Source organism: Lissotriton vulgaris, chromosome 1_1 (assembly GCF_964263255.1).
Source record: "Lissotriton vulgaris chromosome 1_1, aLisVul1.2, whole genome shotgun sequence".
Classification (NCBI taxonomy): domain Eukaryota; kingdom Metazoa; phylum Chordata; class Amphibia; order Caudata; family Salamandridae; genus Lissotriton; species Lissotriton vulgaris.
The window spans coordinates 789,734,354-789,761,307 of record NC_141685.1 but is presented as its reverse complement, the minus strand read 5'-3'; positions in this window follow the sequence as shown (position 1 = coordinate 789,761,307).

Sequence of the window (26,954 nt, the reverse complement as noted above, 5' to 3'; positions counted from 1 at the left end):
CATTGGGAATTTAGTCCCCGCCAGGGATGGTGCATCCGTGTTGGTAGACCCGAAGAATTTCACTACCTGATCTATAAAAAGTAGGAATAGGGTGGGTGCGAGAACGCACCCCTGGCGGACTCCTCGTGACACTGGGAATGAGTCCGTAACTTGCCCTTGTACCCCCCATCTGACCCTGGCGAAATTGTCTTCGTGTAATCTAATAATAATGTCCACTAATTCCCCCGGCATTCCTAAATCCCTTAATACCTGCCATAGTTTTCCCCTCGGCACCAAATCGAAAGCTGATTTCAAGTCTATGAAAGCAGCGAAGATGGTGCCACCGCCAAGTATGACAGTCTTCCAGAAGATCATGCAGAACCTCAGGACCTGGTCAATGGTACTTGTACCAGATCTGAAGCCCGCCTGTAATGGGGACAGTATTCCTTCAAGCTCCATCCACCCAAGAACCCTCACCAAAATCATGCGAGCAAACACTTTCTGAAAGCAGTCAATTAGGCTAATCGGGCGGTAGTTCCCTGGGTTTGATCTATCGCCCTTTTTGTGTATGGGGAGGATCTCCGCCCCTTTCCATGTCTTGGGGATACGGGCACCTCTCGCTATGGTGTTAGCTATGCTTGTTAAATAAGGTACCCAAAGGCCTATATTTGCTTTGAATAGGTCTGCCGGAATTTGATCCAACCCAGGTGCCTTCCCCCTCTTTGTTAGCCTTAATGCATACTCCGTTTCTGCTTCAGTAAAAGACAGGGTCGTATTGCTAGGATTTATTACCGGCAACATAGTCGATCTGGACAGGGAGTCAACGGCTACTGGGCAAAATTGGGCAGAGTAATGTTTAATCCAATCTTCCGGGCATACATGGTTAGATGGGGTACGAAACTCACCATCCTTTCCACATTTAACAATATCCCAGAATTTGGTCAGGTCGTTGGATTTACTGGCGTCCAGAAGGTCAGCCCAAAAATCGTCCTCCCATTCCTTCTTTGCCACCCATTGCACTTTTTTATACCTTTTCCTGGCCTCTTTAACTGCAACAGAATCTCTAGATTTAACTTTCTCGATGAGATAGCTATGGGCCTCTCTGCACTCTCTATTGTACCATTTTGCTCTTGGTGGATTCAGGTGCCCAGTGTTAGACTTACAAGGCTTTGATAAAATAATTTTAAGTTCGGAAAAACATTTGTCATGTAAGCCCATCATCTTATGTAATTCGCCCTGGTCCCGCTCAACAGCAATGGTCCTCATATTATTTAAAGCATTTGTCACCACATTTTCAATATTGGCCTGTATCGTTTCATCATTTGAAATTAATGACCACTTCACCCTCCTCCGATCATTAGATAAAGTTACAACCCCTTGCCCCCTCGGATCTGGTTCCCCTATTCTTATCTGATTACACATTTTAAGTTTCAGGGACAGGGGGTTATGGTCACTTTCTGGGCGTATTATGATTTCCATATCATCGATTACATTCCAATATTCCATTTTTATAAAGATGTAATCGATACGACTTTTTCTAACACCATTATCAAAAGTGGGATTAGCTTCAATGTCCGATTTGGTGCGACCATTGACAGCCCTTAGACCCCATGTGAGGCAAAAAGCTGTCCAGTTCAGAGCGGCCTCCGTTGCTTTAACTGGAATTTTATTGGAAAGTTCTGGGATTTTCCACGTGGCATCCTCTTCAAACCCCCAGTTGTCTTCCGGCAGATACAATGGCTCAATCGTGCAATTGATGTCCCCTGCTAAAATAATGAATGAGGCTTTTTTCCAGCCCGTTAGTAATGTGTCTAATGCACCTATCAGCTTGGGGCACCGGCCGCCAGGGAGGCCTCTGGAGTAAATGTTGATGATGAGCATATCCTGCCCCCCTGCTTTGCTCAACCTTATGGCCAGTATATCGGGATTATCTATGTACAATTCGGCAGCTGAAAGACACCAGGCCTGCTTCACCCATATAGTTAATCCCCCAGATGCCCGCCCCTTTATACCTTTTATTGCGGGTTTAGAAAAGTTTATATATCCAGCCATATAAAACGGAGCTGTAGCCCACGTTTCCTGTAGAAGTACAACCTCATAATTGCCTATAAACCCCATCCAATCCTCAGATACCAGGCGTGACTTGGCTCCAGCAACATTCCAAGACACCATATATGAAATTTGTGAATCTATCTCTGCGTGGTTGTTACTAACAGAGAGGGGGGAATGGCTACTCAGTAGGCATGTATCTGTTGGTCCAATTTCTTCTGTGTTAGAAGGGGTGGCGTTAATCCCCACAACCCCCCTCTGCGTCCCGGTATTATGGGGCATAAACTGTACCTCCTTCGCTAGTTTTGGGGTAAGAGTGGATGGGGTATACGCTCCGTCAACTTCCACTGATACTAGGTTAGGTAACTGGATCTGTGCACCTAGTCAGTCAACCCACTCCAGGTCTGACAGTGCCTCAAAATGGTTATAGAGGGGAGGGTAATATTGGGGAAATGTATTGCAGGCTCTCGAGGTCTTCCCCCTTTGACTTTCCAAGGATTGTGGCCCATATGATTAGTTTGGTGTGTATGGGGGTAGAAGTAGCCAAGGTGTAGGGTCTGGACATCACCCAAACGGGCGAATCTGGCTTTCCTCTGGATTCTATCCACTACCCAGGGGTCTCTGAATGAAACTAAAATACAATCCCCCTCCAGATCTTTTTCACCCTTTCCTACCCATTCTACTCTCCTTACATAGAGGATTTCGGTGGGGGACGAGGGGGGAAGTGGGCGGTGTTTATTCAACCAAAATGTGACCTTGTTCCGTAAATCCACTTGGGATTCCTTAATACCCTCTCTAAGGGGGGCCACTCCTGTTAGTACGATAGTGTATGGAGACGCTTCTGGGGGTAGGTTAACCCTCGGTGGATTTCGTGAAGTTCTATTGTTTATCCTCTTGTTCCTATCTGGATATGGGGTTTTGTTATCCCTACCCAATGCGGGTGTATGTGCTGGGGTGTTTTGTGATTGATTTGATACACCATTCGCTTGCTGTCTTTTACCCTGAGCATTATTGACTGCCAATGGATGTTTGGCCTTGGGTATTTCTTTGATAGGGACTCTACTAGCAGATGGTGTTTTTGCCCCCGTTTGTAGTTTCTTATTTAGATTAGTTGTTGATGTCGCTGAGGGATTGATTGAAGTTTTCCCCGTATTTATAGTTGTTCCCCCTGTTGGATTTGGGCCCCTCGTTTTAGTACCAGTAGCTGTTAAATTTTGTAAGAGGTCCATATTAATATTAATAGCTGCTTCTAAAACATCTATTTTAGCGGACATTATCCTGGTACTCTCTAAGACCGGCAGCAATAAAGTTTTAACCATTGCTTCCATTTTTGCCAACAGGACGTCATCACTACTAAGGCAGGTTGGACAGGGGTTAGAAGACCCAGAATGGGCCAATGAAGGACAGTACACTATTGGGGGTACTTGGATGGTCTGGGAGTGGGAAGAGCTGTTTGTTTGATCTAATTTAGGTTGTTTCTGTATCATGACCCCCTGTGGGCTTGAAACATGTTTTCTTTTTCGTGATACCTGATTGGTAATTACAGGTAGCGGGACAGGGATACTGGGTGGGGAAGGGACATGTAATTGCGGGGATCCTGGTGAACTATGCTTATCATTCTCATTAAGTAGGCTATCCCCTTCTGTACTAGTCAAATTATTACCAGAGTTCGGAACCAAATTTTCATGTGACCTAGGTGATAAGGCTTCGACCCCATCCACATGTACTATAATTTCGGCGTCTGATGTAGAGATACAATTAAACGCTGCGTTGGTTAATGGGCTTTTAGCGCGAGCCAAAGCACCTATAGAGGAGCGCTTCCCAGTGACTAAGTCCAGGGACAATCTGTGCTCAACCAGTTCAATTTCTTTTTCCAGTATTCCCGTAGCTCTCGTTATAAAGGCATCTAAAGGGCCTGAAACAACACCCTTTGAAGTTTGAATGTGCACTAGTCGTTGTTTGCCAGATCTCAGGGCCATGTTTAGGAACAGGTATTGGATCCTCTGTGTACAGTTGGTCAGGGTATCAAAAGGTTAGGACCAGGATTCTAGGCCCAACCCAACCTCGTCCGACCCCGGACGGCCACAGACGGTCCCGCCCTTGTCCCGGGCTTCTCCCGGCGCCCTCCCGCGCGCTCCCGCGCAGCGGGGTTGTTACCTTAGCTTTGTAAGAGAGGTAAATACGGCGTTGGGGGCGGGACCGGCAGGGAGAGGAGCCCAGCTGGTAACGGGCGCGCGGGGACTCCTGGTCTATGGAGTCCTCCGCTCTACCCTCGCAGCCCTGCCGGTGAAGACAAGCCCCTTGAAAGATGACCGCCGCTGTGTTTCCGAGAAGCGGGACCCGCGAAGCGGGTCCGGCGAGCAGGGGCGGCACACAGCGGTCTGAAGCAGCGTTCGTGGTAACAGAGTGCCCAGTGCTCACCAGCGATGAAAGAAGGAATCCGAGGAGGTAAGGCTCAGCTGCCTTTTCTGAAATCCCGGCGTTGGGGGCGGGACCGGCAGGGAGAGGAGCCCAGCTGGTAACGGGCGCGCGGGGACTCCTGGTCTATGGAGTCCTCCGCTCTACCCTCGCAGCCCTGCCGGTGAAGACAAGCCCCTTGAAAGATGACCGCCGCTGTGTTTCCGCGAAGCGGGACCCGCGAAGCGGGTCCGGCGAGCAGGGGCGGCACACAGCGGTCTGAAGCAGCGTTCGTGGTAACAGAGTGCCCAGTGCTCACCAGCGATGAAAGAAGGAATCCGAGGAGGTAAGGCTCAGCTGCCTTTTCTGAAATCCCGGCGTTGGGGGCAGGACCGGCAGGGAGAGGAGCCCAGCTGGTAACGGGCGCGCGGGGACTCCTGGTCTATGGAGTCCTCCGCTCTACCCTCGCAGCCCTGCCGGTGAAGACAAGCCCCTTGAAAGATGACCGCCGCTGTGTTTCCGCGAAGCGGGACCCGCGAAGCGGGTCCGGCGAGCAGGGGCGGCACACAGCGGTCTGAAGCAGCGTTCGTGGTAACAGAGTGCCCAGTGCTCACCAGCGATGAAAGAAGGAATCCGAGGAGGTAAGGCTCAGCTGCCTTTTCTGAAATCCCGGCGTTGGGGGCGGGACCGGCAGGGAGAGGAGCCCAGCTGGTAACGGGCGCGCGGGGACTCCTGGTCTATGGAGTCCTCCGCTCTACCCTCGCAGCCCTGCCGGTGAAGACAAGCCCCTTGAAAGATGACCGCCGCTGTGTTTCCGCGAAGCGGGACCCGCGAAGCGGGTCCGGCGAGCAGGGGCGGCACACAGCGGTCTGAAGCAGCGTTCGTGGTAACAGAGTGCCCAGTGCTCACCAGCGATGAAAGAAGGAATCCGAGGAGGTAAGGCTCAGCTGCCTTTTCTGAAATCCCGGCGTTGGGGGCGGGACCGGCAGGGAGAGGAGCCCAGCTGGTAACGGGCGCGCGGGGACTCCTGGTCTATGGAGTCCTCCGCTCTACCCTCGCAGCCCTGCCGGTGAAGACAAGCCCCTTGAAAGATGACCGCCGCTGTGTTTCCGCGAAGCGGGACCCGCGAAGCGGGTCCGGCGAGCAGGGGCGGCACACAGCGGTCTGAAGCAGCGTTCGTGGTAACAGAGTGCCCAGTGCTCACCAGCGATGAAAGAAGGAATCCGAGGAGGTAAGGCTCAGCTGCCTTTTCTGAAATCCCGGCGTTGGGGGCGGGACCGGCAGGGAGAGGAGCCCAGCTGGTAACGGGCGCGCGGGGACTCCTGGTCTATGGAGTCCTCCGCTCTACCCTCGCAGCCCTGCCGGTGAAGACAAGCCCCTTGAAAGATGACCGCCGCTGTGTTTCCGCGAAGCGGGACCCGCGAAGCGGGTCCGGCGAGCAGGGGCGGCACACAGCGGTCTGAAGCAGCGTTCGTGGTAACAGAGTGCCCAGTGCTCACCAGCGATGAAAGAAGGAATCCTAACTCACCCGACACCTATGGAAACCTAGAAAACCTGTAAACAAATTTAAACCAGACCCCCATGGGAATCCAGGATGGGATGAATTGTGTGGCTCCCACCAGGTTTTGTTACACAGAATCCCCTGCAAATCACAAACTTTGTCAAAAAAAACTTCCACCGACCCAGCTTTCCCCCAAGTCTCCCGATAAAAATGTCACCTCATTTGTGTGGGTAGTCCTAGTATCCGCAAAAGGAAATGGCTCAAAACACAATGTGGACTCATCAAAATTTTCCTCAGAAGACTGACTCTTTTTTTTGCCATGTGACTAGATGTGGATTTCGGGCCCTAGCTCAGCCCCCACCTAGGTTAACAACCTAGCAAACCTGTAAATTTTTAAAAAACCAGAAACCCCCACCGACAGAAGTAGAGAATCATCCACTGGAGTAGTTGCTGGTGCTGCCCAAGAGCTAAGTGGGGGGGAGGGTGCGGGGAATGTATGCTTCCGGGGTGGGATTCTTGGTTGGTTATTTAGGCTGTGGACACGATCAGGCGGCTGTAGTGCAACCATGGGGGGTTGGGAGAGGGTGGAGGGAGTTGGGGGGGAATCTTTTTTTTATTGTTCACCATATCTTTGTTATGCATCTTGATCCTCTGTCTACACATGTTAACTGCATATATGTTCTCATATGTTTGATTTGACAGAGTTCTCTGGAATACAAAGCCCTGCATTGTAACTGCTTATTGACAGTAAAAATGTGTTTTTTTTTTAAACAGACACCCAGGGGAATCCACGATGGGGTGGCTTGTGTGGCTCTTGCCAGGTTCTGTTACCCAGAATCCCTTGTAAACTTCAAACCTGGTAAAAGAAAACACATTTCTGTGATGAAAAGTTCTGGAACTGGGAGCCACAAACTTCCACCCACCCAGCATTCCCCCAAGTCTCCCGATTAAAATGGTACCTCACATGTGTGGGTAGGCCTAGTGCCTGCAACAGGAAATTAATGTGGAGTGTATCAATCACAAAAAAGACCTGGTCTTGAGATGGAGTCACCTGCGTTTTTGGTCTTGGGGTTGGCGGCCATACCGGGAAGCCTACCAAACCCAGACATTACTGAAAACGAGATACCCGGGGGAATCCAAGAATGTGTGGCTTGCGTGGATCATGCAAACTTTTGCTACACAGAATCCCATGCAATCCTCAAATTTAGCTTTAAAAAAAAAATGTTCATTACATTTCTGTCTGGGATTACCGCCCAGCCCAAATTTCCTGCCACCCAACATTTCCCTTGGTTTTCGGATAAAAATGATAACTCACTTGTGTGGGTGTCGAATGCAAAGTCAACCTAAAAATGTATGTATAAACAAAAATAAAGCAATAAGAACTCACTGTGCTATCTCCTCAATATCTCCGTCTTTGACCTTTCCAGTCGCCTGGCCTTGGCCCACCCACACAAGTGAGTTATCCTTTTACCCGGGAGACCAAGGGGAAGGCTGGGTGGTAGGAAATTTGTGTCAGCATAGCAATACCCCACTGAAATATGAAAAATGTGAATGTTTTGCAAATTGTGAGGTTTACAGGGAATTCTGGGTAAGAAAACATTGGGGAATCCACACAAGCCACACATCCCTGGACTCCCCCGGCTGTCTAGTTTTCAGAAATGTCTGGGTATGGTAGGTTTCCCTACATGGCTGCCAAGCCCGGGACCAAAAACGCAGGAGACCGCCTTGCAAAACCAGCTTGTTTTGTGATTAATCATTTTTGGTGCCTCCACAATACCTTTTGGGCCCTTCCCGGTGGCAAACACTTTGCCCACCCACACAAGTGAGGGACCATTTTTATTTGGAGACTGGGGTTAATGCTGAGCAGTAGGAAACTTGTCTTGGTCAGGTCATCCCACAGCTTTGCCAAATAGAAATATGTTGATTATGAAATTCTTTTATGCAAAATTTGACGTTTTCAGGCAATTCTGGGAAGGAAAACATTGGGGAATCCATCTAGCCACACATCCTTGCACTCCCCCGGTTGTCTAGTTTTCAGAAATGTCTGGATTTGGTAGATTTTCCTACATGGCCACCGAGCTCGGAAACAAAAAAATGCAGGTGACCACCTTGCAAAACCAGGTCGTTTTGTGATTTCTCATTTTTTATGCCTCGACAATAAGTTATGGGCCCTTCCACTTGGCTCACCCACACAAGTGAGGAACCTTTTTTATCGGGAGACCTAGGGGAATGCTGGACAATAGGACATTTGTGGATTCTTTCTGATTCTGGAAGAATATGCAGAGTAATTCAAGGAAAATGTGTGACTGTAGTCACATTTAGAGGTTTGCAGGACATTTTGGGTAGGACAACTTGTTAGGATCCACAGTAGGCCACCACCCTGTATGCCCCTGGGTTTCTGCTTTATGAAAATATTGAGAATTGGTAGATTCTCCCTAGAGACAATGTACACTCTGGCCAGGAAAGCCAGAAAATGCAAATATTACTTCACAACCAACTGTTCCTCAAGTACACATATACAGGTTGGATTTGGCATACTGGTGAGTGGAGGGTCAGAACATAACATTTTATTAACAAGAGATTTCACAAAAAGGAAATTTGTTGTTAATAGTTAAAAGGTTAAAAAACTGAACCAATGACTCACAGCTCATGAGCTGTAAAGCCATGGCAAGTCACCAACCTCTTTACAGGCCATTCACACACCTTTCACATGGTACACATACAAGACCATTCACACTGCCAGCTGCGGGCCCAGCACATTACAACACTCACATCAACAGGCAGCACCATTCAATGGCCCATCACTTTCATACGCCCAATTGACACAGCAAACACACCGGCTGATGGAGTGTGTGGACTGGCATTTGGCTAGAAGAGTGTGTAGTGACAAGCAGCAAGTCACTACTCACACACCGCCAGGCAAGTGCCAGTCCACACACACCATCAGCCAAGCTCCAGTCCACACACATTGCCAAGCAAGCACCAATCCACGCACACCACCAGCCAAGCTGATGTCCATGCACACCACCAGCCAAGTGCCAGAACACAGACATTGCTAGCAAAGTGCCAGTTCACACACACCATTAACCAAGCACCAGTCCACACACACAACCAGCCAAGCACCAGTTCTCGCACACACCAGCCAAGCGCCAGTCCCCGCACACCGCTATCACATTTTTTATGAAAAAAAGAGAGCACAAACCAATTGGCAATAGATACAAAACTATAACTACAAGCACAACAGCTCTAACTAAATATATCACAGTTATGTCAACCATGAAATCTGAACAAAAAATATAAAATGATACAGACCAGTCAGTTTACTTTTTATGCTCACTGTTGCAACCAAAAACACAATTGCGTCTGGTTACAATTTACAACATGTGGGCTCACACAGCCAAGGATTAGAAGGACAATAGGGGCAGTACATTCAACTCTCCTTCCACACACCTCTTCAGGCTCAGACTCTACATTTCTTAGCGGGAAAGTCTTTTTTGGCCGTGGGAGGAAGGTGATCAGGAAAGTGCAGATCTTTCTGTCTAGCCAAATCTTCCACCACTACTTCACTAGGAACTCCTACCTATTCCACTAAAACAAGGCTGACTATCAGAGATTGCTGAAACAGAACAAATGTAATTTGTGACTCTGGAGAGCAATCCTTAAATACAGCAAAGGCTTTGTAGCTTGCTAAATGGTATAAATGGATAGCCATCTTCTCATACCAAACGTATGCTTTACAAACAACAGTGTAAGGTATCAACCTCTGATCTACTCGATCTACACCACCCATGTGCTTATTGTAGTCTAAAATACACACAGGTTTGCGCACTTCAGCAACCTGAAACCAAACCGTCACAGGTGAAGTACTTTCATCATGCATATTAGTAGTCAGCATATAGACATCTCTCCTGTCAGATAATTTCAGAGCTGGAAGCTCATCACTTCGCAAGGCTCTTCAATGTCCCTTCACAGGTTGTTTTACAAACCAACTCTTTTGGGTAACCTTTACAGTTAGAGCAGATTGTACGACTATCAACAGTGTCCACTTTGAACAACTCCATGACCAACGGGACACTATTGTATAAATGATCTACATATAAATACAAAAGATTTTCACAATTTACTCTATACCCTGCAACCACATTAAAGGCAGGCAACACCGTTGCACCATGTTTGGGTCAACCCAGAATCCAGCACTTCCAATGGGAAGCCTTGCAGCCGGTGCTGCAATCCAGATCCCTCTTGCTGCTCTATCGGCACATCCATATCCTCCTCTAAAATAGGCACTTCATCCGCACTGAGAGTAGCTTCAGCCGCACTGAGAGTAGCTTTATCATCAGATGATTTCTCTCAGACAGAAAATTCACTGCCAGAATCCTGGGCTTCCTCCTCTACCTCATATGCAGAATCAGTCTCATAATCACGGTCAGAAGAAGACTTGAAAAGCATTCCAACAACCTGCTGAGAGGTCATCCTGCGGCTAGCCATAATCCTTAGTTATACAAGTACCTTGACAAAAAAGTAAACAGTGCCCAACACTGTATAAAAAAGTAATAAATGAAGTGTGAACTTATAAAACAAAAAAAACACTACATGCATGTAGCAGTTGCAAGGTAAAGTCAATCAATACAAAGCACACAAAGACCTATATGCTGTAAAACAATACCATTTACTTGCCAGAAGCAGCTAGACTCACCAGCGCCTACTCTGCACAGACACAGCAAGCACCGATAACACATTAAAAAAGAAAACAAAAGATTACACACAAAGCAACAAAATACACATAATTCACATATACAAGGAAAATGTCACACACATTCAAACAGAAGCTAAATAGGCTGATATTATTACAACATTTACAAAAAACACATTCATGCAGATCATTGCTACTCATTTGTAGTAAATATAAAAAAACATTTCCTTACCAAACACTTGCAACTAAACAAACTGCAGCTTCTACCAGTGCCAAAACCGCAAACACAAGTTACACCAAAGTAAGTCAAAAACTTTGACTAAAATGAAAAGGAGAAAAAAACCTTATGATCACAAATAATGGCAAAACACGCAGACCATCAGCTGAACTACATTTAGCACACACACTTTCCCTGGTGGTCGAGTGGCTTTTGCATATGGACTTAAAAATACAAGGCCTGTCTGCCCCCAATGAGGACAGAAATGGCCAAAACATTCCCCCCCAAAAGGGGAGTGACCCTTGCCCAAGGGGCGACTCCCAAAGACATTTCTAATTGCATGCATAGACAAATCCCTGGGGGTCTAGAAGACAGGACTAAAAATATAAGGCTGATTTTCCCCCAAGGGAGGCAGAAATGGCCATAAAATTCATCCCGAAAAGGGAGCGTTCCTGCAAAACATGGAGAAACATAATCACCCTCATGAGAACGACCCTTGCCCAAGGGTTTGCTCCCACAATGCGCATAAATTAATTTGCTGTTGCCTGGTGAGGCTCGGCTTTACCAGAGCGGCTGATAGGCCTAAAAACAGCTGAATCGGCCCTCAGGGGGCTGAAACACAGATAAACATGCCCCCAGGGGAGCCACTCTTGCCTAAGGGGTCACTCCCCCAACTACACAAAAAACATCCCTGGTGGTCCAGTGGATCGATTTCTCCTCCACGATCATGGGCCTCACCTGCAATTGTGGAGCGGGAATCCATTTAAAATAGGCACTGGGCTAAAGGAAAAACTCTTTCCTTTCCCCCATGTCCATTAAAGGTTTAAAGAAAGGCTCAGTAGTAGACTATGCTTTCATTCGCCTCTGAAGATTTTTGCAAAAATTACTTTAATTAACAAGTCTTTATTCTGGCTTTTTCTCTTCATATACAACTCTATTTTGTCCAGTATTCTCATTTTCTTCAGTATCAAAATAAATAGTTTCTGCTTCACAACGAATTCTTTTTATCAACTACACTGTCAATATATTGTTTTTGCTGTAGTGTTTTCATTCTTCTCTTATACTGCTTCATTCTTCATACCAAATTCTGCATTTCCTATGAAACATTCACACTCTTATTTTCTTCAGATGATCCTGTCTTCTTGTTGAACTAGTTGTTTTCTTATAAGATTTCTCACTTTGAATGTTAAGTACTCCTCATTTCTTTCCTGATTTTTAACATCACTTTTTATTAGCATGTTTTTGTACATTTTCCCGCATACTATTTTTAGAAACTTCTTTGTTCTCTTAGCAGTTCTTTTCTCTTTCCGCATTTTCCAAAATATACCCCGTTTCACAGCCATTTGTAAGCAGATAGTGCTAGTTCCTCTGTTATAGGTATTTTCCTCATTGCGTCTCCCTCACACCTCCCCTGGGGAGGCGTAGGAATCTGACAGATTCTCAGGTTTACGAAACCTTGTAAATCTGGGAATGCGTCAGGTTCCATGGATGTTGCGTGGAAACACCGACAGCAACACCCATTGAGTGTCAATTTTCATGCAGAGTAATGCATAATAGGGGGCCATATTTACAAGCCTCGTAGGGTGGCTTTATGTGGCCGTGTAAATATGGATTGCACAATGCGCCACCGGTGTGTCCTAAAAAGTGACGCCCTAGTGATACAATGGGCTTGTGAATAAGCCCCTAATTGCGCATGTAAATCACTGAATATTCAAAGTATGTCTTACCTTTTAAGCACATAGCACCTTGCCCTACGACTTACCTACAGCCTACCTTAGGGGTGACATATGTAGTAGAAGGAGAGTTTAAAGCTTGGCAAGAGCTTTAAAGTAGGCCTGGGCGTAGCTTGCGATGCGTAGCTGATGGCACTGCGTACTTGTCTGCACTGTGAAAATATTGCAAAATAATTGCAAATGGCATCCTGCACAGTGCCAGGTACAATAAAATAAGTATTTCTATCTTTATATGCTAAAGTGCATATAGTACTTTCAAACATTACAACTGAAAAACTAGCAAGCAGTGAGAGAAGTGATCATTTTGGGATCCTCCCTAACCTAGGGGTAGTACCAAACAGATGCCTTGAAAACAAAAGAGCACATCTTATTGAACAATTTGGTGGTGATCCCATCCTCTTAGGACCACCCCAATTACAGTTATTGGCAAAAAAGACATTCCCAACCAAAGGTCCTGCAAAGCATTATGTGATGAGATTAGCAGTGGGCAGTTAGTATTATATAGTATCCAATATCAAAATAATTCTACAAAGAGCTGCAGTTCAACTGGTGGTTACTAGATGTCCCTCACGAGTCAAATGCAAATGCTTGATGAAAAGGTTTCAATGGTTTTGCATTTGACTCGTGAGGGACATCTAGTAACGACTAGTGGAACTGCAGCTTGATGTAAGAATCATTTCAATGCCAGAAGAGGCGTTCCATCGCAGGGGGAGGCGTTCCGGTTTGGGAGGCTCAGGAATGCCTACCAAAAGTGACTGAGTGAAATCTACAAGATTTCACCGCAGTCACTTTTGGGCCCATGCTGCTTCAAAACCCTGCGCCTGCTTGAAGCAGGCGTAAGGATTGATGCAGCATTGTGCACATAGGGCCCGCCCCTGATCATTGCTGGAGCTGCGTCGCGCTTGCAACGCAACTTCTGCAATGCGCCACCTTTATGGCACAGATGCGTGACGCATCCGTGCCATTTTTCCCCATGGTGCGTTGCATTGTAAATGTAGCACATCAAGGGTAGCGGAGCTGCGGCGCACAATTACTGGTGCATCCCTGCCGATATGCAGGGATGCGCCAGTAATTGTAAATCTGCCCCTTTGTATTGCCATTTTATTGTTATGCAGGGTACCTACAGCTTTGGCTCCGTTTCCATGATAAGCATGTTTGAAACACTGAGGGGCATATTACCTAGAAGTGCATTAGAAAACGCACAACGCACATTCCCATATCGCCGGCTACCACCAGATTTTTTCGCCGTGATAGCGAGCAATTATCAATGCGCATCACATAGGCGAAATTAAATCCGGCGATAGTCGGCGATATGGCACATTAGCGCATGATAACAAACTTTGATTTCATGCGCTAATGTGTGCATTGATAATATGGGGGGCTGGAATCAGCGTTATGATCCACACCCCCATGTTGTCAATGCCCTAACACCTGGTCAGAGCAGGCATTGGGAGACCTGCGATAAACGAGTTTATCGCAGGTCTGCCTCCCCCAACGCCTGCCTTGGGAATAGGGTGTTCCCACCTCCAACCACATTTTACATGTGGTTGGACGTGGGAACGCCCACTTTGCATGTCATTAGCGATGTTTGTTGCCGACATGCAAAGTGGGCTTGAGACAGGCGTTAAAATGCCCTTGTGGATCGAGCTCTAGAAGTATCGCCGCTTTCTCGGCACAATTCGCCGTAAAAGCGGCGATACTTCCCCTTGCTAATATGCCTCTGAGTCCTAGCACTAGGTAAAAAGTTCACAACCGTTTTTGTGACCACCATACTACCTACAAATTAAACTGTAGCAGGTGTGGTTGACTGTTTGGAATGTTAAGCGTATCCCAACAGCATTATTTCTCCAGAGCAAATTACAGAAGTAATGACTTTTTTCTCAAAATCACTACCTACTTTTAGCTATCTAAATAATAATGGCATCCAATCAAATATGTTATTTTTTAATTTAAATGCAGTCCTCCATTTTACCTCCCTTACATTTTAAAAAAAGGGTTTCATTCAGCTGCAGCCTTCTCCTGTGTGCTACTCCACTATGCCTCCGAAATGGTTAGAGTGTGAATTGTGGGCCATAGTTTTGTGTTTTGACCCAGAGAGAGTGCTAGAAAGAGTGGCATTGACCAGGATTTGGATTTACATATACATTACTTGGCTTGGCAACAGAGGATTAAAGTGGCATCAATTGTTGCCTTTTGATTGAAAGCCTGGTAGATTGCCAACATCCAGATCTTGTGATTGTGCAATGACCTAGGCACACTTACTGGGATTGGATTAGAAATCCTGATGAAGCATACCTTTGGGAAATTAATGGCACTTTTCCCACATACTGCCTTGGTGTTCTCCAACATTTGCCAAAGGCAGAAGTGAAAGTAGTCAAACAAATTCTCTCCACAGATATATAAATCCAGGAAACATGTCATTAAAACAGTTTTTGCATTCCTCAGAGACCACAACATGAGCTCAATATACAATTTAGACTTTGATATCAACTGTATATAAAGAAATTATGGAGATGATTTCACAAAGGGTGTTCCTCAACAACTTGACAGACTGCATGAAGTTTTATGTGTAGGTATCATCTACACACCATAACACACCATAAACACAAAGGCTCTTGCACTTTTAGAGACAAACGTTTTCCCAAACACTGGTTCTTCTTTTAAATACTTTTTTCAAAAACATTTCTCGACTCCCCAGCCCATCATGAATCCACAAATCAAAAGCAAACATTCAATACAAGGCAACACATTTAGGATTCACTTGAATGTGTTTGTGAGTGGTTTTATGGCTGTATATGTGGGTGTGTGAGTAGGTGTGAATGGGTTTGTGAGTAGGTGTGTGAGTGTCCGAGTGGGTCTGTGAGTGGTTGTGTGAGTGTCTATGTGGGTCTGAAAGTGGGTCTGTGAGTGGGTGTGTGAGTGCCTGAGTGGGTTTGTGAGTGAGTGTCTGAGTGGGTATGTGAGTGGGTGTGTCAGTGTTTAAGCAGGTCTGTGAGTGGGTGTGCAAGTGTTTGAGTGGGTCTGTGAGTGTCTGAGTGGGTCTATAAGTGGGTGTGTGTCTGAGTGGGCGTATAAGTGTGTGTGTGTGTCTGAGTGGGTGTATAGTGGGTGTGTGAGTGTCTGTGAGTGGGTCTGTGAGTAGGTCTGTGAGTGGGTGTGTAAATGTTTGAATGGGTCTGTGAGTGGGTGTGTGAGTGGATGTGAGTGTGTGAATGGGTCTGTGAGTGAGTGTGTGAGGGTCTGTGTCAGTATGTAAGTGGGTGTGTGAGTACCTGCAGGGGTATGAGTGCCGACATGAGTGCCTGCATAGGTCTTTGAGTGGGTATGTGAATGAATGAGTTGGTCTGTGAGTGGGTCTATGAGTGCCTGTGTGGATCTGTGAGTTGGTATCTGAGTGACTATATGGGTCTCCGAGTTGGAGTATGACTGCCTGTGTGGGACTCTAAGAAGGTGCAAAATTGGTAGCATAGAACTGTGAGTGCTGTGTGGGTCTGTGAGTGTGCCTCTGTGAGTCTGTAAGTAGATGTGTAAGTAGAGTCATAGGTCTGTTAGTGGGGGTGTGAGTACCTGCAAAGGTCTGTGAGTAGATATGTAAGTACCTGTGTGGGTGTGTAAGTAGGTCTGTCAGTGCTTGCATGGATTACTGAATGGGTGGGTGAGTACATGCTTGGCTCTGCAAGTGGGTCTGCGAGTGCCTGTGTGGTTCTGTCAGTGTGTATGAGAGTGTATGTGTGGGTCATTGAGTGAGTGTGTGATTGGCTGTGTGAGTCTATAAGTGGCTGCATGAGTGCCTATGTGGGTGTGGGAGTGGGTCTCTGAGTACGTCTATGGGTCTATGAATGGGTGTGGGAGTACCAGCAGAGGTCTGTGACTGGGTCTGTGAGAGCCTGTCTTGGCCTGTGAATGGGTCGATAAGTGCCAGCATGTGTCTGTGAGTGGGTGTCTGAGTCACTGTGTGGGTCTGTGAGTGGGTGTCTGAGTGCCTGTGTGGGTCTGTGAATTGGTGTGTGAGTGGCTGTGTCAGTCTGTGATTGTCTGTGTGTGTGCTGAAGTGAATCTGCAGGTGGGTGTGTGAGTGACTGTGTGGGTCTATGAGTGGGTGTGTGAGTATCTGTGTGGTTCTGTGAGTGGATATGTGAATTCCAGTATGGGGTTTGTAAGTGGGTGTGTGAGTGCCTGTGTGAGTCTGAGTGGCTGTGTGAGGGGCCTGTTTTGATCTGTAAGTGGGTTTGTGAGTGTCTGTGTGGGTCTGTGAGTGTGTGAGTGGGTTTGTGAGTTCCTGTGTGGGTCTGCTACTGGGTGTGTAAATTTCTGAATGGGTCTGTGTCTATGTGGGTCTGTGGGTAGGTGTGGGTGTCTGAATGTATCTGTGAGTGTTTGTGTGGGTCTGTGAGTGGGTGTGTGCAAGTGTCTGTATGGTTTGTGAGTACCTGCATGGGTCTCTGAGTGGGTGTGTGAATGCCTGTGTGTGTCTGTAAATGGGTATGAGAGTACCTGTGTGGGTGCGTGAGAAGGTCTGAATTGTTTTACTCCAAAATGTATCAAGATTCACGGATCTGTCACAAATGTACAACTGTTGGTCCCTGGGGCCACTCACGATACCTAAAATGAAAGCCGCAACCTCCCGTTCAAGTTGCAGTCAGTCAATCACAGCACTGCTGCTGGTGCGTGCCTTCACAGATTTACAGCCGGGGTTCTGGTTAGGGGCTGTGTCTCTAGATATACAATTTTGGTGTTCATTTAATAACTCCACAACTACTGAACGGATTTACCCACATCACAAAAAGGGCTCGTCCCGTACATGGAGGTATCTTTCTGCCATATTTGGTGTAAGTCTGTCCAGTAGTTCGGGCTGTAGTTGTGTTTAAAATCCGTATGAGAAATTGCATGGGAAACCCACATTTTTTAACCCTAACCCTTTTTCTTGGACCCTTTTGACGGATCATTCCAAAACTTTCCATTCAGAACTAGACATACTGTGACACTTTTTTACGCTCCCGCAATGCACTGCTTATGTTCTCACATATTACATCACTTGTGACACGGTTAGTGACATCACTGTCAGATTTGAGTTGTCAAAAGTGGTGTCACTGACCATTTCATGAGTGATGCAATATGTGAGGTCATAAGCAGTGCATTGTGAGGCATAAGTTATAGTCAGTTCAAGTAACTATAACTGCTGACTTTCTCTGGTTTTGTACAAGTGAAATGTGAGCCTAACTATAACATTCCTGTAACCGTTGTCTTTTTTTCAGTGAATTTCTAAGGTTTTTTAAATTATATTTCCTAACTATAATGTCCCTGTAACCTTTGTTTTTTTCAGTGAATACCCCCGAAGGGTGAAATATAGTGGATCCTATTTAGAAGATCTTCAGAAGAGACAGGATCTGATCTCGACTGGATCGGGGTTGGACTTTAGTACAGATAATGATCACCTGAATGAACAAGGATCAACACCCCTTTCGCAATGAAATCTGACAAAAGATGACATTTTACTTTTGTTATTGGGACTTTCCTTTTACCCTAGCTTGGGACTGAATTATGCACAGGTCAGGATTGACCTTTTTTTTTTTAGAAAATTAAAGCTGATTAAAATTCATAAACCAGCGAAACCCAAATCAAATGTTATTTCTAGAGGTTCAGTCACCTGTGATTTGCAGATTGGGGAGGTCAAGGGACTTATGGCGTTAAAAGCTCTATACCGAAAAAGTAAAGGTGTAGAGTCCAACATAGAAATAGAACAAGTGTTGGAATCATTGGGAATTGATACAAGAACATCTAGTGAATGGTTGCTTTAGGTCACAGTCACTGATAATACCAACCACTCCGCATGATAACTTGGTTTTGTTTCGGAAGATGGAGGTAAAGGATTTGAGTTTACTGTGAAAAAATGATGGTCACAATACTGATAATCTCACTCCTGACCAAAGGAAGTGAGAATGACACCTCCATAGTAATAAAAAGCTCAGACAAAAGAGGTAATGTTGTAGTAATAGATTCAAGCTACTATGAGCATGCTATGAAATCATTGCAATGCATGTATACAAAACCTCTGTACAGGTTTTTAAAACCAATTGAGAGCTTGGGGGATGAAGGGGTGTTAGAATGTGATGAATATACGTTTTTAAAGTCAGAACATTCTGGATTACAATCATTTTAAGTTTTACCTAAGGTGCAAAAAAGTATTACAAATCCCCCTGGGAGGCCAATTGTCTTCCCAATAAAGTTTCCCCTTAGGTTGTTTCTCCTGTTTTTATCCTGGGATATTAATAGTTTGGCTCAAAAACGCTATTGGAAACAGTATTGGTGTGATCTCCAGCTGCAGCTGGAGAGAGCGATGTATTTGACGCGCTCGAGCCAGCCGCTGCTGTAGAATTAAAGGGAAGGCCGTAAGCAAACGGGGCAAGCGACTCCAACTTTTCTAAGGGCCATTCCTTACTTGTGGAAGGGCAAAGACGCGCTCGTAAAGACGGAGCGAGCGCGTGTACCAAATAAATTAAATAAGAGGCAACACCTGAAAAGGGAATCGAAGCTACAATTACAATAAATGAAAGGCGGAGTCACTCAAGGGCGATCCCGGATGAAGAGTGAAGGAGAGGGATGCTCCGTGAAGGCGGATCGTTCACAAGAGCGAGTGCGGGCCCTCCCGAAACACTTTGGTGAGGAAGGGGGGGGGGATCGGACTCGACGACCATAAATTGGAAGTCGATGGAGGAGGAGGGAAGGGTTGCAGGAAAACCCGGGGGTAACTTGAGTCGGAGAATCAAGATAATCAGAAATGCAATACAAAGGATAACAATGAATAATAAGAATAGTTCATTTTAAACATATCAGGTAATGATTTAGCACAATAGATAAAGGTAAAGAAATACGAGTAGAAAAGCAAGGTTAAGTAACTTATCTGCTTGCGAGCTGCATTTAAGAGAGGCATTTCTGTTGTTGCTCATGCCTTCTATTAGTTGTTGTCACCGCATTCTAGAACTGTTTTTCTTATGATGTAAGTGCGGCTGCTTGTGACTGCATTGAAAGATTAATGTATAATCTATAATGTTAGCCTCCATGCCTTTAATGAAATCCAGATTCTCTGGTCATGTTAATAGGAGAATCGCAATTGTCTCTTCAAATGAAAGCTTTCTTAGAAAATACGGCCATATAAATTGATTCCTTTGTGTTCTTTTTCTGAAGACCCTCCCTGCTTATTGTAAGGACAGAGTTGATTTTTTTATTGTAAATCCACAGCTTAGTCTGGGCAGATTCTTATTTGATGATATCATTGGATATAACTTTGCTTTAAAAGGGAGTGGACCATGAGTTTGGAACACTTGCTTGCAAAACATTTTGGAAAGCAAGACCATCCTTTTATCTTTCAACATAATATGATGCTAATCAATATGATTCAGACCTGTTTGAAAGAAACCTGTGTCGACATAAGGTTTTGTACCGGGATGGGTACCTGCTTCACCCCCAGCTTTGCCAATTTGGTGATGAGCTGGTGGGAGAAGCAGGTGGCCTGGGCGGATGACAATCAAGAGTTTATGCAGAATGTTTTAATATGGACCCGTCATATAGATGACTTGTTTTTATTATGGAATGGCACACAAGAAAAGGCATATGAATATATTGCCAGGCTAAATATTAATCCTTTAAGTCCAAAGTTTATGGTTTCGATGACTTCAGAAGAAATTACTTTTCTGGATATAACATTGAAGGTATAGGAAGACAACATATATACTACTGTGCATTGTAAAGACACTGAAGGGCTTTGCTTATTAAAAGCCAACATCCCAAGAATCTTAAGGAAAGCATCCCATATAGGGAAACCCTAAGACTAAAAAGAATATGCAGTAACTGATGAGGAATTCACTAAACAATTGACATGGATGAGAGGGAGATTTTTTTAAAGAGTTTCTACTTCAAAGCCATGAACACAGCAGCCAAAAAAGCAGAAAAATTGACTAGGGACCAATTGTTATACCCCTAATTGTATGCCTGATAAGGTAGCTTCAAAGGTACGATTTATCACTTGGCACAATTCCTTGTCTTATAAAATAAGACATGTGATGGGTAAACATTGGCCAATAGTACAGAGTGATTCAGTGATAGAAGAAGAATCGCCAATGATTCCCCTATAACATATAGAAAAGGGAGAACTCTCAAAGATGAGTTAACTCACAGCTATTTTTCAAAAGGTCGAAAATCTGAGACATAGTTATCTAAAGCTAAGTTTTTTTAAGTGTAGTCACTGCAAGGCTTGTAAGTCTGTCTCTAACAAAATGGAATATGCCACCTTGGATGAATATAAAAGAAAAATAAACAGCTTCTACAATTGTAGTTCGGATCACTGTGTATATGTATTGGTCTGTCCATGCTCCCTCATGTATGTGTGAGCACTATTTTTCCCTTAGGGAAATGAGTATTAGAATATCAAAGGGAAATGAGGAATATATTTTAGTTACCCTGTGACCAGACATTTTTATGAAAAATACATAGTAATCCAGAAAAGCTAGCTTACTTTGTGGTAGACCGAGTACCCATCAATGTGAGATTTGGCAACAGATTCATGCAATTAAGACGTCTAGAATCAAGATAAATTCTAGATCTACACACATAGTTTCCTACAGGCTTGGAAAGAGATGAGGAGTTGGAAGTACATATGGGATAAATCACCATTTTAAATGCAGGATTTTGAATTTTAGCTGTGATGAGTGAGATTTCTCAGATGAGAATATATGTTTATCTATTTGTTTGCTAGACATAAGGATGTGTTGCATTGTTAAGACGTTTATAACCTCAGCATTGTTATATATAGATTATTTTTAGCTGTTATGTCACAATTTGCACATTATTTGTGCTGTTATGGAAACTGTAGATTAGGCACTTTATATGGATTCGCTGCTATGATGTGTTATGCCGGGCCTGTGACCAGCTCTCAGGAACCCTTCTATGTAGGACTTGCAGGAGGTAACAGAAGGGTTTCTTGGCCCCCAAGGTCCCTCAGGAGTAAAGTGGGCTTCATCCACCATCAGTGGTGTACCAGTGGCCGCGTTTGCATAGTGGTGGAGAAAGGGGACGTGGCCTCCATAGACCTCTTAGCAATGCCACTGTGTGGGACTTACTGGACATAACAGAAGGGGTAGTTGGCCCCCTAGGACATCCTTGAGAGGCAACTACCCCTCCTGTTACCTCCAGTAAGTCCCACACAGCAGGATTACTGAGAGGATGTTGGAGGTAATGCCCCCTTTCTCCACCATTCTGCAAACACGCCTCCTGGCGCATTACTAGTTGGGGAGGAAGTCCCCTTGGCTCCTGTGGGTCCCTGGGGGCCAACTTCCCCTCCTGTGCCCCTACAGTAAGTCCCACACAGTGGGATTGCTGAGAGGTTTTCATGCCCACGCTCCCTTTATCCACCATTCTGCAAACGCACCTCCTTTCTTACTACTAGTTGGGGGATGAAGTCCCCTTGGCTCATGAGGGGTCCCTGGGGCCAACTACCCCTCCTGTTACCTCCAGTAAGTCCCACGGTTTTCGGGGATGGTGTCACCGCATTCTACACAATGTTTATGTGCCCCAGGGAAGTGGCAATCCCCGGGGCAGCAGGGGCTGAAGGGGGTCACTGAAGGACACTCCACCATATTTGGGGGGGTGGGGGTCAGGGTGTTTCTACCCTGCCCCTTTTTCTTTCTTTTTTACTTTGTTTGTGGGACTCGGCTTGAAGCCGAGTCCCAAGATGGCTGCCAACACTTGCTGATTGAAGTGTTGGGAGCCACTAAAATTTTAGTAGGATCTGGGAGTCCATTACAAGGACTTGTGCACCCAGATATCTATATTTTTTTTAAGTTAAATATCTAAAGAAATCACAAAAAGCACACTTTCTAGACCAACATCTAGCTTGCTGACAAATTTGGAGTATTTCCTTTTAGTGGTTCAGCTGTAGTCATGTTCAAAAAAAGAAAAATCCCCATAGACATAACATGGGGAAAACACGTTTTAGGACCCCCCTTTTTTCTCAGCCCCCCACTTGGCGGATCATCTGAAACTTTCAACACAGCAGCTGAACCAATAAGAGGACATTTTGTGGCACCAAATTTATTGGCAAAAAAGACCCATGTTTCCATTGAAAAACTTTGGTCCTAACTATAACCACCTACTGGCAACCGCCAGTAAGTAATATATATAAATACTGCTACCTCATCAGGAATGAGGTAGCTCCACGGAGGCTGGGCATTACATTCAGCCGAGCTAGGTCAATGAGACAAGACCTGGTGGGAAGCAGTTCTGATAGTAGAAAAGAGCTCAAATCTGACAGTGAGAAAAGGGTTCCAAAAGTGTAGGTGCAAAGCATGTCAGCACAGAAAAAGCACAACACAATACATCTCTCCCCTCACATCACATACCAAAGTCATCAAGGGACAGTATAATTGTAAGACTGAGTATGCTGTCTACACATTGAAATGCCCATGTTGGTTGGCCTACATTGGAAATACAATTTTATTTATTTATTTATTTTGAGAGTTTTATATAGCGCTGGCTAGACCCGAAAGTATCAGAGCGCCTTACATGAGGTTCCACAAATTTACAAAATTACATCAGTTCCAATTTACATCAGTTGCTAGACAAACAACTACAAGAGCATAGAAAACGAGATAAGTGAAGTGTAGAGTGGAAGGGGGTAAGGATAATAGGGTGGGAGGGAGATACGGCAGAAAGACGACGGAAAGTCTGCCCAAAGTCCGACTGGGTAGGTGATGGTCGAGGGGGAAGTCCCAAAACCCATCTCCTCTATAGCTATCAGGTAGGTCCACCGGTCTTTGGCCAAATAGCTAGGTCTCCATGGGAAAACATTTAAAGAGCATGGAGGGCAAAATAAGTGGAGCGTAGAGGGGAGGGGACAGGGAAGGTGAGAAAGGGAGGAGAGGGAAAGAGACAACAAGAAGATACGAAATGAAGTCGGTCTAAATGCCTACTGGGTAGGTCACGACCAAGGAGGGAGTCCATGGCCCACCCCCCCTATAGCTAATCCAGGTAGCACCATCGGGCATCAGCCAAAATAGCTCAGTCTCAGTACATTGAGAGAGGAGAGAAGGAGAGACATAAATAGAGGGAGGATGCAGGAAGAGACGACAGTAGAGACAAAAGGAAGTCTGGCTACAGACCGACTGGGTAGGTGACGTCCAAGGAGGGAATCCCTGACCTGTCTCCCCTATAGGTAAACAAGGTAGCTCCATCGGGCATCGGACAAAATAGCTAGATCTCAAATGACGAGGGAAAATTCACAGGTAAACAGGATGGGAACTAAAGGCCAGGACAGGTGAGGGCAGAGGTCAGTTGCAGGAAAGTGGAGAGGAGTAAAGCGGGGAGGGGTAGGGGGTAGGTCCTTCGGTAAAAGTTCCCATGGATCAGCTTTGAGTCATTCAAAATTCAGGTCCGTTCCTTCTCCGGCGCCATCTTGAGGTTAAAATGCTGTGTGAGATTTTCACCAGTATCCTTGTGTTGCTACGACTGGTTGGAACGGCGGCCACAGCGTCAGACGCTCTCGACCATAGGATGTCCGGAGATGGTTGAAACAGTTGTTTAGGTGGGGAATTAAGCGCCTCACTTAGTTGATGAAAGCAAGGCTCCAGCGGAACAGAGGCTCCGAGCAGCCAAGTTGGATCCTGTCTCAATCCTCTCCCTTGAGGTGACACCCCAGAATGCAGCACTGAAGCATGGCCCTGCTATTTATGGTAAATCATCCCTTAGTTAAATATACTGGCAGAGGAAGGAAACAAGCAAAACCTTACTGTGCCTTCAGGTGTGCGAGTCACCCAAAAGGGGGTATTGCCTGCCACAGGTGGAGTGGCAGGAGAGATTAGTAGCAATGGTGTCCCAGGCGCTTGTCTGCTACTGCTTGGGCGGAATGTCGGTGCTTTCACTGGTGATAACGCCTTCTGGTGGCCACCATTTTAGGGTCAGGCAATGGCAGTCCATGTGACCAGCCTGCAGGTAGGCACTGCAGCGAGTGGGGGGATTAGCAGAGCGGGGTATTTGTGCAGCTGAATTAGGCCCCCGTCCCTCTCATCTCCTTTGTTGCGGCTTGTGAGTCCTCTGGTGGAGATCTGCGTAATGGGCCGAGCGTTTAATCTCCTCTGCGGCATTTTGAGGTCAGGCAAGTGTGGCGCAAAGTAGCAGCCTCCTCGGGATGTGCTGGAGAGAGGGGGGTTGGCACCAGCGATGCCCCCGTGTACTGGTGCCAGTAGCTGCCCCCAATGTTTACTAAATTGGGGGGTTTAGTACCTGGGTGCGGATTGTGCAGCAGCGTTCCCACTCGCCCTCGGTCTCTCCTGCGGCTCTCAGAAATTCGCGGCAGTCAGCACCCCCCTCCCCGTGGGTACTCAATGTGCGTATCTTGCCTGTACATAAAAGAATTCTACAACATCTTAGAGCCATCAGAAATCAAGGTCAGGGTTACCCGTTAGCACTGCACCTTAAGAAATACCATTAAGGAAACACAGAAGATCTTACATATTTTGTCCAAGATGCAGTTCCCAAGAATGTGCGAGGGGACGATAGGGTAAAAAAGTTGAGGCAACTGGAGTCCATATATACTATTGTATTAAATACCAAGACTCCAGGGGGCCTTAACATGGAAGATGATCTGTAAACACATTTATAGATGGCTTGTATGGTGCTGTGTCAGATGAAGATCTCCCATAGGTCTCAGAAGAACATATAAAAAACATTGTTAAGGAATATGGTGTTGTAGATTCATTTTTAAATGGTTAGTTTTAATGTTGGCGAAAGACCATGAAATATAAAGTCAGTGATGTTATGGTGAGTGATTAGCATATGGCACTTCTATCTTTTTATATATATGCGGTTTAAAGTAGGGTTCTGGTGGAGAGGCATGAATGGAGATGATGGCCTGCATTTAGCAGCCAGTGTTAAGATACGATTTTCCCTCATGGGCTTAATTTTTTGGAGGTTGAGAGGAAAAAAACATTAATTTATTTTGGAGGGCAAGACCTGCAATTTGTAGCAGATATATTCATATACAATTAGAACCTCACTATTCAGGTTTGAAGAATTCGGTATGGGTAATGCTTTTTAGAAATGTTTTGTAGAATTTGAAACATTTCTTAGGACTGTCTTCTTAGAATTGAGTGCTGTTAAGTAGGTTTTATACATTTTATTCAATGGTGTTATCTGTTTATCTCCATGATGAATTAATTATCTCCATGATGAATTAATTTGTTTATTTTCTTTATAGTGGCTGCCAAAGCCGGAAGTTTCAAGTGCCTGAACGAAACACTACTGTGCTTGCCAATTTGAATGAGTTTGCCACAGTCAGTTTGCTCTGTCTATGGACACATGGGGGATTGTTTATTTTAAATATGTGAAAAAGATGGTGTCTCACCATCAGTGACCAAGGCTAAGGATAGCTGAAACACGTTTGATGTAAGGTCGCAATTAAGGACATATTTAATCCCACCTATGTGTGTCATCGTCGTCTGTGGAGGCTTTCAAGGGGGAAGTGAAGCCATATACACATATACATCTATATCTATATATATATCTATATATAGTGGTGTCATCAGTGATGTCACTGACCATGTCGTGAGTGATGTAATAAGAGACATCATCAGCAGTGCATTACGGGCGCCTGAGTTATAGTTAGCTCAACTTACTATAACAGGCGAATTTCTATGGTTATATATGAGCCAAATGTCCAACAAACTATAACATCCCTGAAACCTATGGTTTTTTAGTGAATTTCAAAGGTTTTTTAAATGCTAATTCCTAACTATAACGTCTGTAAAACCTATGTTTTTTTAGGTGAATTTCAAAGGTTTTTAAAATGTTAATTTCATATTTTAATATTTATAAAACCTCTATCTTTTCTTTTTTTGGCAATATTTTGGAACTCTTATCCTTTTTTTACTTTAAAAATTATGTAATGTTTTATATCTTCCCCCAAAAATATGTATATCTTCTTTTGTTGTTGAGAAAACTGCAGTCCCATACTGGTAGTGTACCAAGCTCCTTCTCCATGTGAATCCTATCGGCCATATTCCTAAACTCGTAAATGATGTGCATTTCGTATCCGACGGGTTCGTGCCACTGCATCCCACGTAACATCATATACGTATGAGGTCGCGCTACTTTGGCATCCGACGGGTGCGAAGTACCAAGCCACGCGTTACGTCATGAACATATGAGGTCACACTCGCTGTGGGTTGTGTATGCGACGAGTGCACGCTGCCAGGCCCTGTGTTACGTCATAGACGTATGGTGTGACGCCGGGTATGCCATTCCCTCCTTTTTTTTATGTCTCAAAACTATATCTAAATAAGTTTAAAGTGTATATGAGAGCAAGCGATAATCTTAAATATTTTAAACATTTATATA